Source organism: Ursus maritimus, unplaced genomic scaffold, assembly GCF_017311325.1.
Source record: "Ursus maritimus isolate PB19 unplaced genomic scaffold, ASM1731132v1 scaffold_20, whole genome shotgun sequence".
Classification (NCBI taxonomy): domain Eukaryota; kingdom Metazoa; phylum Chordata; class Mammalia; order Carnivora; family Ursidae; genus Ursus; species Ursus maritimus.
In genome coordinates, this window is record NW_024424453.1 from 32,400,713 (window position 1) to 32,413,040 (window position 12,328).

Sequence of the window (12,328 nt, forward strand, 5' to 3'; positions counted from 1 at the left end):
CGCCCTGAGCCGAAGGCAGACGCTTAACCGCTGTGCCACCCAGGCGCCCCCTCTCCTCCAAGTTTTTATGCAAAAGAACTACCCCGGTGGGTGTGGTATTATCCAGTACTAAAACCTGCTCCCCTCCCCCTGTAATGCTGTAATGCTGTTCCTCTTCACCATGTTCTATTTTTCCAATGGAATTTATCACTTTCTATTATACTATATAATTTACAGGTTTATTGTATTTTTTGTCTGTCACTCCTCAGTTGAAGGTAAGCTCCGAGAGGACAGGTATTTTTGTCTTCTTTGTCAATTTTGTATGCCAGTGTATTCCAATGCCTAGAACAGTGCCTTGCACATAGTAGGAGCTCAATAAATACCTGTCGAATGAATGATGCTCCATTTGAGAAATCTGAGGCCTACTCAAAGTCACAAATATTATTGAGGCAACTGGGAATAGAAGTCAGTTTCTCCCCTGCCAGAGCTCACACCACCATCTGATCCTGGCTTTTTTTTTTTTTTTTTTTCCACTGATAACTGGATTTCAGGGGAAAAGTTCCAGGGAGTTCTCTGCAGAGCTGAGTGGACAGACGCCCTTGGGATCTGCTGCATTTATTTGTTCATCAAGGTCAAGAAAGCTTTGTAAAAATTCTAAAGAATTTTTTGGGCTTAATTCATTTTATTGAAAATGTTTTTTATTTGGGTGATTTTATGTACATATGTCATACTTGCAGAATGAGCCTCAAGCAAGGATTTTTGTTGTTGTCACTAGTGGTGGTGGAGGTGGGGAGAAGGAGGTGTGGTTGAGGAGGAGGAATATAGAAACATTAGCTTAATCATATGAGCCGCTCTAATAATAAAGCCAGTGTCTCCTTTATGACAGAGAGCCCTGGAAAACCAAATAGAAAATGACTTTCCTTTAAAGAGACAGACTTCCTGAGTCATTGTCTCTGAATTCTCTCTCCACTGCTCCTCACTCAGACTGCTGACAGTTTCATTCTACTGCATCTAAAAGGGTAAGAGTCATCATCAAGACGGTGGTTTCTGTTAAGCCCACCATCACTGAACACTGTAGTAACCTGTTGTAGTTTTCTCCTTCTGCACAATAAACTACCCTAAAGCTTAGCTGGTTAAAACAGCAACCATTTACTTTGTTCACAATTCTGTGGGTTCGGAATTCAGGCAGGGATGAGCTGGCTGGTCCTTCTGCTGCACGTGATGTCAGCTGGGATCATTCATCAGGCTGCGCCCAGCATCGAGTTTGGTTTTGTGCACAACCCTAGTGCCTTTGTGCTGTTCTAAATGGCCTCTCTTTCTCTAGATGCTTGGTTCCCTTACAGTGTGGTGATCTGAAAGTTTAATCTTGGAAGTTGCACAGCAGTGACATGTCTACCGTATTTCTATGGGTCAAAACAGGTCACAGAGCTTGCCTCTATTCAAAGGGAGGGGACTCTATCTTGGGAGGAGTGGCAAAGAATTTGTGACTGTATTTAATCTGTCGCATAACCAAATACAGGCGATCTCCAACTTCAGCTGTGCTTCGTATCTCTTCTGTGCTTAATAAAAGAGGTACTTAAGGAACCTTAAATATAGGAGCACCTAGAATTGTACCTCCATTGTTTACGAATGCGCTCATTTCGGTCAACCACTCACTTTAGGAATTTCTCTGCCTCCAACTCTGTCCCTGAACAGGTATTACTGTTGGGAACTAGTCTGTGTTGCCACAGAAATTGCTCCCCAAATCCCTGATTCCCACCATCATGGATCCCTACCTCACAACCAAATCAACTCCGGCCCCATTTTTTCAGCTTCTTCTGGAAACTTGAGGTCCTGGGAAATCTTTCTAAATGCTATATTTATTGTAAATCCAAAGAAGGAGAAAATCTAGCTACTGCGGACTCTGCTTTTTGACATTGACATTGAAGTTTCTCATACAAAACTGTTGGATCTTCTCAGTCATAAATTGGGTGAGCTGCACAGCAATCCGCTGTAAGATGGAAATGGTACATCTGGAACTGTACCTAAGCAAGAATAGAGGGCATGAGTAACCTGCATTGGCAAGTAGGTGGTTCAGAACCCCCTATCACCAACCATGCTTGCACTTGTACCCCTCCATCAGCTTACCTTTATAGCCAATGAGGGATCCCATAAGACCAGTTGATGGAAGAGGAAAAACCTTAACTTGGTTTACATTTGTGTTGGTTCGGTATGTGGATAAAAGCTGAAAATGAAACTACTGTATCACAAGCACACTCAGAGTTCGCACTGAAAGGAAGGGGAAAGGGAGAAGCTTGCTGATGGGTGGAGCCGCAGGCAGTACCCCTGCTATCCGCCTTCTGTGGAAATAGCAGTAGCCCAAGATAAGAATATTTATGTACTCATGGGCCATGGTCAAAGAGTTGATGTACTGTCTAGAGGTCTAGAAAGACAAGGACTGGAAGATTTGGAACAAAAAATCCTGGGTAGAGGCAAGCAGACAAACCTCTGGGAGTGAGCATCAAATGTGAAGAGGTTTTTATGATATGTTCGTGTCCGCCATAAAGCATCCACCACAGAACGGGAATTGAACATCCAAGCAGCCAAAGTGCCCAACCAAACCAAAGCTGACGTCAACCAGACTTCATCATTAGCTCTCCCCAGAACTGGCATCATAAATTATTGAATGGACTCCTGAGTGGAGTGGCCATGGTACAGAGATAGAGGTTGCACATGGCCCTAGCTGCATGGACTCCCACTTAAAAAAAACTGAGCTATTGCCCCTCGGAATGTCCAACTTACCAGCAGCAGAGACCAATGCTGCACCCCTAATATGGCCCTTCTCCTCCAGGAGACCAGCTGATCACTGGGTAGCTATTTGTTCTCACAGCAATGGACGCCTCTTCTGGGTGTGGGTCTGCCTTTCGTGCCTGCACACCCTTATGCAGCACCATTACCAATGGCATCGTTTTCTTGACTCAGAGTCATTGATGTGCTTTCTGCACAGTCTTGTCCTCTATGCCATCAAGAGCTTTGGTGGTATAGCGTTTCTTAAAACGAATCCATACAAAACCTGAAAGCCTTTGATGCTGGGTGCTCTCTAAGCTAAATTTTCAATTAGGTAGAGTCAGCCTGCTGCGGTAAAAGCTGTGATGTGCTACCCAGATTCTCCTTCAGCCAGGAAGTTCTTATTCCGGGCTGCTGGGAATTTGGCTGGCAGATGGCCCTTCCTCGTCAGTTCTTTTTGCGGATTGCCTTATTTGAAGAGGGCCACCTCACCCAAGGTGTGCCTCCTGAAAGTTGGCCAACACAGGGATATAAAGGTCTGGCCTCTTGCCCCAAATTGGAACTACTGTAAAGGGTCGGCCAGCTTCAGAGCTCCCCATGGGTTGGGCTGCAGCCTTCATTGTGACCGTGTCATAGCTCAATTTCTTTCTCTGCCCAATTGCTTCTTCCATAGTTTTTGACCCCAGGGGCATTCCCTAATAAAACTTTTGCATGGTCATCTTCATATCAGCGTCTACTTCCTGGGGGGACTCAGCCTGCGACTCCTACTTTTGGGTTCTGTTTTGGGAGTGTTTTATTGACTGCTTCTCTCCATACAACCCTCCATACAACCATTTTATTCCTAAGGGTAATGAATGCTTCCCTATTACTTTGGGATTTTCTTCCAAGTTGCTGATACTCATTTACTCTGCAAGTTTTGAAGCTGGTACTTTTGATCTTCACAAGAAACAGACAATCGCAACTATGTCACGACTACCAACTGGCCAACTGGGAGCAAATAAAAGGGGCCATTGACTGTAACTCACATCCCCATCCTAGAGATACTAAAATATGAAGACAGTTTGCTTCTCTCAAAGTTGCCTTTCCCATTCCCCTGGCTTTCTTTTGAGTTTAAGAGGCTCAGACCTTATGACCTTACGGTTTGGAGGATGTGTAAGACAAGGCCGGCCTCTACTGCACACTCTTATCCCACTTGGTCTTTTGTGGTAGCCTCCTTTCTTGCTAGCCAAAGGACATACCTAGTCTGTTTTCTTGGCCAGACCTGTGCCCAGGGGTCCTGGGAGATTTGGGCCTTACCTCAGCTCTGGCAGATCCCCTGAGGTCTGTCTGTGACTTTGGAGCCTAAGCCTTTGGCCCTCTAATGCAGGTCCCTGCACCCCTTGCCCTGGTGAACTCTCCCACCAGCCCTCTCATCAGTGACCCACTGGGGTTCTCTCTTTGTTTCGGCCAGCTTTGTCACCATTTTCTACTCCATGGCGGTCACATATAGGACACTTGGAGAGGGTCCCTTTTTCTAGGGCTTTCTTCAGACCCTCAAACCCAAATCCTCCTTTTCCTCTTTCAGGGTTTCAACATTGGGAGGAGGCAGGACCACAACCCCACTCAGAAACACTCACCCGTATCTAACTTTCTTATCCCCTCTCCAATTGTTCTCCTTTATGCACTTATCCCTTCAAGAATAGAAATTAGGCTTCTATTATTTCTTGTGCCTTTTCAAGTCTAGGGTTGACAGTACAAATCTCTATAGTTAGCTAGTCCTCCAAAATTGGTTCTTAATATTTAAACCCTAGACGCTAGAATTCTGAGCAAAGTAACTTTCTTCCTTTCTTTCTTCTCTCCTCCTCCTGCTCTTCCTCCTCATTTTCCTCCTTGTCCTTCTTCTAAAATGTCAACAAAGCCTGGCTCTTACAATAAAAAAAAAAAAGAAGCACTTTGTCTTCTGTGAGTTAAAAACTCCATTCAGTGATTCGCTGACTGACTTGAATCAGGTTGTATTGAAATATTTTCCCAACTACAAATATATGTCACACTTTGTTCCCTGCAGAGAATCTATCCTCTGTTTGAAGCCCATGGAATATTTGTGAAGTGTGATCAGTGATCAGGCCACAAGAAAAAAATTTAACATATTCCAGGGAGAAGAAATCATTCAGGCCACAATCTTGGACTACAATGCAGAGAAACTGAATGCTAATACCGAAACTTAAAAAAGAAAGAAAGAAAAAAAAAGAACCCACATACTCCTACATAACTTTCGCATCAAAGAGAAATCAAAAGTGCAATTAAAGATTATTTAGAAAACAATGATAACAAGAACATTACATAAGCGAGAAGGCCAAGGCTCTGCAAGTAGACCCACTAGGAGCTTTAACAGCTTTTATAATTAAACAAGAAAAAAGAATAAAAATAAACCGTTCAACCAGAAGTTAAAAGAGAGCCAAGAAAATATGACTAAGAAAAGTAAGATGGAATCGATACATTAAAGCAGAGATTAGTGGTTAGAAAAGAGAAAATCATTAAGTTTGCTAGGTACAGTTGACCCTTGAATAACACAGGAGTTGGGGCACCGACCCCCGCACAGTGAAAATCCATGCACAACTTTTGACTCCCCCACAACTTAACCACTAATAGTCTACTGTTGATCAGAAGACTTTCCGATAGCATAGTCGATGAACATGTCTTTTGTGTGTTATCTTTATTTAATACTGTAGTCGTACGATAAACTGAGCCACAACAAAGAAGCTCATAAGGAAGAGAAAACGCATGTAGGGCACCAGACTGGAAGCAACCTGCGTAGGAGAACCTCCTGCAGTTCAAACCCTTGCGGTTCAAGGGTCAATTGTTAATCAAAGACATGTTTCTTTACAACACAAGAAGAAAAGAGAAACGTTTTGTGAAGCTAATCAAGAAAGAGAACAGGGAAAAATAAGCACCATAGAATGAGGAGAGGAACATAACCACAGATAAAGGAGAGATTTACAAGTTTTATTATATAGATTATGTTGGACCCTGTACTAAAAGTTGTGAAACGCGGGTAAAATGAATGATTTTCTAATAAAACACAAATGATCAAAACTTATTCAGGATGAAGAAAATACACACATGACTGTAACAGAAAAATCTTAGACATTGTTGGTGGGTGAACTAATTAGTACAGCCCTTCGGAAGGGTAACTTAGTAGAATCTACTAAATTTAGGAAAGCATCCACTCTGTGATTCAGCAATATCCCTTATAGCTGTGTCCTAAAAAATATTCTCATACAGACACGAGAATGTCTACAAGAATGTTTACTGTAGTGGGTTTTTTTTTTTTTATTACAAAAAAAGAGAAACAACCTAAATATTCATCAGTAAGGGAATGACTAAATCACAGTTACTTCCATACTAAAGAATACGAAGCAGCTACTAAAACAGAATGTGTTACTCTATATGTACTGAGACAGAAAAATCTTTGACACGTTGGGTAAAAATATACAACAAAACAAAACTTGTGGGTTCAATTATATTATAGAATGATCCCATTAATATTTAAAGATAGAGCTATGCATTTATGTATCTATACACGCGTTTATAAATTAATATAAAGAAGCTCTTTCTAGAGAAGATGACTAGAGAAAGGAGAATGGGGTCAATGGAGATAGTAATGGGGGCCAAAGAATAGAATTTTTATCTTATCTTTTTTTATTTTAAAATTGTTAAAATTTTTCTTTGTTTTTTTTAAGGGGGAGGGGCAGAGAGAGAATCTTAAGCAAGCTCCATGCCCAGCACGTAGTCTGATGCAGGGCTTGATCTCATGACCCTGAGATCATGACCTGAGCCAAAATCAGAAGTCGGAGTCTTAACGGACTGAGTCACCCAGGCACCTCAACTTTTTTGTTTCTGTATAGCTCTGTATTGTTTAACATTTTTACAGGGAGAATATGACAAAATATTGCTTGAGTAACTAAAGTAATGAAAGAATCACATACAAATAATTTATAATAATTAATCTCATTAATAGCCAAAAAAGAAAAACTACCTTCTACTTATTCCTTTAAAAAATAGTGAATAAGGAAAATTTTTAAGCAAATAGGAGGAATAATATCTTTCTTAAACAGATTGTCATCATCATACTTAACAATGAAAGGCTAAAGCATTACTTAACGAAATCAAGGAAAATAACGTGATTATTATTTAACATTTTCAAAATTGTGGTCAATCCAATTCAATAGGGAAAAAAAAAAAGAACCCAGTAATCTTAGTTAAAAAGAGAGAAAAAAAAAAGAATGTCAATGTTGCTAAGAAGTAATATGAAAGTATTACTGTATATAAGTGTGATAATATACATGACAAATCCAAGAGGCTCAAGAATATAAAATAATTTTTAAAAGATTTTATGTATTTATTTATTTATTTACAGAGCACGAGGCGGGGAGGGGCAGAGGGAGAGAGGAAAGAACCTCAAGCTGACTCCCTGCTGAGCAAGGAGCCCACTGTGGAGCTCGCTCTCAGGACCTTGAGATCATGACCTGAGCCGAAATCAAGAGTCAGATATTCAACCGACTGAACCACCCAGGTGTCCCAAGAATATAAAATAATTTTTATTGTCCAAGTGCTTCCTGCCTGCCAGGCTCTCTGTAAAGTGCCTTATATATATTATCTCATTTAATCCTTACAAGAACACTCTGAGACACATTTACTGTTGCTTCCACTTTATGGAAAAGGAAATGAAGTTCCAGAAGGTAAAGTAGGTGGTGAGTGGTGGAGCTGGGATTCTGACCTGAACCAGCTGATTCTGGAGCCTGCTTGAGATTCTGAGTATTGATTCTGGAGCCCTGCTATACCCTGTTTAAAAGCTAAAGATATTTTCTAATAAGAACTCTGCTTATATAATAAATAAATAAAAAGCAATAGCTTTTATATATAAAATCAGTGGTTTTTACATATATCAATAACCAACTTGGAAATATCAGGGAAAAATCCATTCTATTTACCATGGCAACTAGAATTATGTACTACCAAGGAGCACACTTTTTAAAAAGGCCCAACAGTAGGAAAACTTCAAAACTTTATTGAGAGACAAAGAGAAGACCTGAATCAATGGAGAGACATGCTCATTTATAGCTTTGATGTCAATATGGAAAAGATGCTGATTATTCCCAAAGCAACCCCTAAATTCAGATGATTAACATTTAACATTAATGTAAAACACATTATTAACATTTTTGTCAGAACGTCACCAAAATTTTTCTTTTAAAAAATACTGAATTCCAAAGGCTCATTATATTAAAAAATCAGAAGTCTGTCCTATGCAATGTTTCCTTCAGAAGTAAAGACTACAGTTGAAACATACACAAACACGCACACATATACATACAGCCGGGACTCTACTTTTTTAGCATAACGCGGTCAGAGTGGTGTGTGCGACAGTTTTATAATGGGTCATGAGAGCATATTATTAAATTTTCAGGGGTTTCTATAAATCTGAGAGAGAGCATAATTGGTTGATAAGCATAGCCATTATTAAAAATAAAGCATATAAACTTATAATTAAATTATTTTAAAAACAAAAATAATGCATATTTAAATATGCTCATCACTTCCTAATTATTTTAGTACATGTTGCTATCGTACGGGCTCTTGAGGTCATTCACATTTCTTGCATCTGGACGATGGACGTGTTCTATCATGGTCTGCTGTGGCCCGTCTCTTCTCAACTGTGCCATCAGGGACAGTGTGTCGTAGCTTGAAACTGACCATGGTGAGAATATTTAACCATGCAAGTCGGCAAATACCACAAATCAGGGTCTTTTCTTCCTTTCAGATTCCTGGTTGTTAAGCATTTAACTGTATACCACTGGATTAAAATTATGTTAGGCAGGAGTGTTATGTATTTCATCTGTAGGCCCAGTGAGGGCTTTTTGTTTTATATATGTGTGTATATACGATTTTTTTTTTTAAGATTTTATTTATTTATGTGACATAGAGACAGCCAGCGAGAGAGGGAACACAGCAGGGGAGAGGGAGAGGAAGAAGCAGGCTCCCAGCCGAGGAGCCCGATGTGGGACTCGATCCCGAAACGCCAGGATCACGCCCTGAGCCGAAGGCAGACGCTTAACGACTGCGCTACCCAGGCGCCCCTATACGAATTTTTTTAATTAAAAAAAAAAAAAAAAGCTCCGTACCCAGAAGTAGAAAAAATGGGGTGAGAGATACAGCTTGTCTCACAATCAATATGAGGTGAGGTAAAAAGAGTTTCCCTGTGGCAAAGTACTTAAAAGAGTTATCAAATGTAAACCTGTTATGAATCTTTCTTTTATAAATAGACAATATTTTAATCTGCTGACCTTTTCCATGACAAAAGTGGTGTCAGTAAAATGTACTTACAAGATATTTAGAAAAAAATAAATACACTTGTCTTTTGGAGGCAAAGGTTATGTTGTAACAAAGTGTGAGTGAGTAATAGCTTTCAAAATAAACTCATGCTAGAGAGCATGGGTTTACACTGAAAATGGATAGTGGAAATTTCTCCAGAGTTATGTGATTTTTGAGGCTGAAAATTATGTAAGTGGGACGCCTATAAAAGCTCATTTATCTACTTACTTTAAAAACTTGGAAACAGGATATTCTAATGTTATATACACAAATCTTTTAAAATAAACTTATCTGTTAACAGTTTGAAAAGGTAAAATCGTCCAATTATTTTGCAAGGACAACTGATTGACTTCAGGAAAAATGGAAACTGTCAGCTAAATTTCAACAAATCCATTTGCATAATTGGTGGGGGAGACAGGAAGATGACTACCACTATTTATTAGGCATGACCCAGAAAGCACTTCTTGCCTTTGGTCTCTCTGCATGTTGGTGAAGCTCCCTTTCAGTTATTTCCAAACCAAGTACTGGAATAATCTGAATTTGGAACAAGAACTTTGAATGGCTACATTACAGAGTATTAAACTGAGATTATAAAAAAAAAAACCAAGCAAGTTTTATCTTTGCCAAACCATATTTTTCTTACAGAGAGCAAAAATAGCTTGTATCCTAATAATTAAAATGAAAAAAAAATTTTTTTAAGTAGGGTCCATGCCCAACATGGAGCCCAAAGCAGGACTTGAACTCATGATCCTGAGATCAAGACCTGAGCCAAGAACAAGAGTTGGATGTTTAACTGACTAAGCCACCCAGGTGCCCCTAAAATGAAAATGTTTTTAAAAGGTGGTTTATTAGATATTTAAATTTTCCATTTATTTATTTATTTATTTATTTATTTATTTATTTATTTAGAGAGTGGGTGGGAGGGAGGGACAGAGGGAGAGAGAGAATCTTAAGCAGACCCCACACCCAGCACGGAGCCAAGGCACAACTCGATCTCACCCTGAGATCATGACCTGAGCTGAAATCAAGAGTCGGACGCCTAACCGAGGAACCACCCAGGTGTCCCTGTAGTTTGCTTTTAAAATTCCAAAGGGTGGTGCTCAGACCAGTAGCACCATGCCCTGGGTCTCTCCAGCCTGGTCTCCATTAGCTCTTTGAGTTAATGGAGTTTGGACATAAGTAGGTTTGGACATGAGTTTGGACATAAGTAGGATCCAGGGGTGACAAAGCTGTTTCGTCTTAGGTGTGTGGGGGGGTGTGGGTGGAGGGTTGGGATGGTCTGCTCTTCATGTTGCAGATTTTAAAGACTAGAATAATTCTTGACATTTTGAAGTAAGTTTATGTTAAAACAGACCTTCCAGGAGTAAACGGGGTCCTTAGTTGTTGTGAACCCCGACTCTACTTTTATAATACCAAATCGCAAACGCATATAATGCTAATAGCTAATACAACGTGTACTATGTGTCAGACATTGTCTTAAGTTTTCCCCTTGAATTAATTCATTTAATCCTCCCCACAATCCTACAGGTTAGGTCTGCTATTTCCCTCAGTTTGCAGATGAGGACACTGAGTGAGGTACAGGGAGGTTATTGGTTCAAGATCACACTGAGAATAAGCAGCAAGGTCAGGATTTGAACCCAGTCAGTTTGGTTCTAGACCTCATGCTCTTAAGCATTACACTACGCTGCTTGGGTATAAAATGTTTAAATAAATACCCATATGTTGGGAATGTGCACGCAAATATTTTTATTGATGGGGAAAATGATCAAAAAAAGTTTGGAGACCACTAGCCCAGGGGTTTTGAGCTCAAATGCTGACATGACATAAAAAGGTTTTACTAATTTGGCCCCAGTCAATCCGGCGGACCCACCTTTTGCCTTGGTCCCTTGCAACCGGAGGTCTGGATTCCACCATCTTGAACTAGATCCTGGCAGCTTCCTGAATCCCTAACACCTCCTCTCCTGTGCTGCTCCTGTTTGGCCTTGGGAGCTCAGCTCCAGCCCTGCCTTCCCTTTCTTAGCTATCTACTCTTCCCCTGACGAGGCCAGCCCAGGGATCGTTGGTGGACTCCCAGCATTTTCTGCATACGTCCCCAGGACACTTGCCCCACTATTTTGTAGTCATCTTTTCACTTGTCTACCATATGAAGGCAACGCCCTAGCTTGTTTATTTTTGCATGTCCAGCACCTAGTGCAGAGGCTGGCACATAGTAGGTGCTGTTGGCACGAGCGACCGACGACAGAGAAAGCAACCACGGCCCTGGAGCGGCTCCATGACCTGTTATTTGTGGAACGGCCACCAGAGGGGGGCAGACGAACAGGAGCCAGAGAACAGCACCCATATAGAACTCAGGCTGAGAATTTCAAGAATGCTTCCGGGGTTGGAAGGCAAGCTCAGCAGTCATACAGGCGTGCCTCTGTTTTCGGCAAGAGTAAACAAACCTTTCCAGATAAGCACAGTGACAAAGTTTGTGTTTTATGTTAACATTTTGGAAACTAGACCGTCTTTAAACTAGAAAACTTGCATTTTGGTTCCAATTCTAACATTTATTGAGCTTGTTGGGTCTCAGATAAGACCCCTGGATTTGGGGGCCTTGGTTTCTGGAAAATGGGAAACATACTCATTTTGCCTGCCTCCCAGGGCTGTTCAGAGATCCATAGATTATAAGGCACATGAACACCCTCAGAATGACAAGGCAGCGTGGAAGGTATAATTGGAATCCAGGGGCTAAATAAACCTAAGTCCAACTACCCTTTTTCAAAATTGGTTTTTGGAAATGTGGATTGAAAGCCGAGGTATCCTTCTGAGTCAATCAGCGTGGACTTGTCTAGAGAGTGTAGACACGTGAAGATTTCAAGCTGTGGATAGTTTAGCCCGTCTCATTAACTTGGCTCCCACTTGCCTATCTTGGCCATATAGCCAGCTAGCCCATCTGCATCTAGCATCTTCTATCCCTGGATAATTCACATATCTCACCCCACCCGTACATCTTTTTAAAAAGTTCTTGCAAATGTGCATAGATGTTGTTGCAATACATAAAACACAAATTCATAGAAAAACGTTTCTGAGTTTCTAGTCACATTTATCACAATGTATTTTTCTAAATCAACAAATGTTTTTAAATACATTTGGGATAGAGTTGCACCGAGTGTACGCTGAACCCGTGCAAATTTGATGAGATGGGCTCAACAAACAAACTCACAAACAGCAAAACAAAAATTAAAACCAGAAC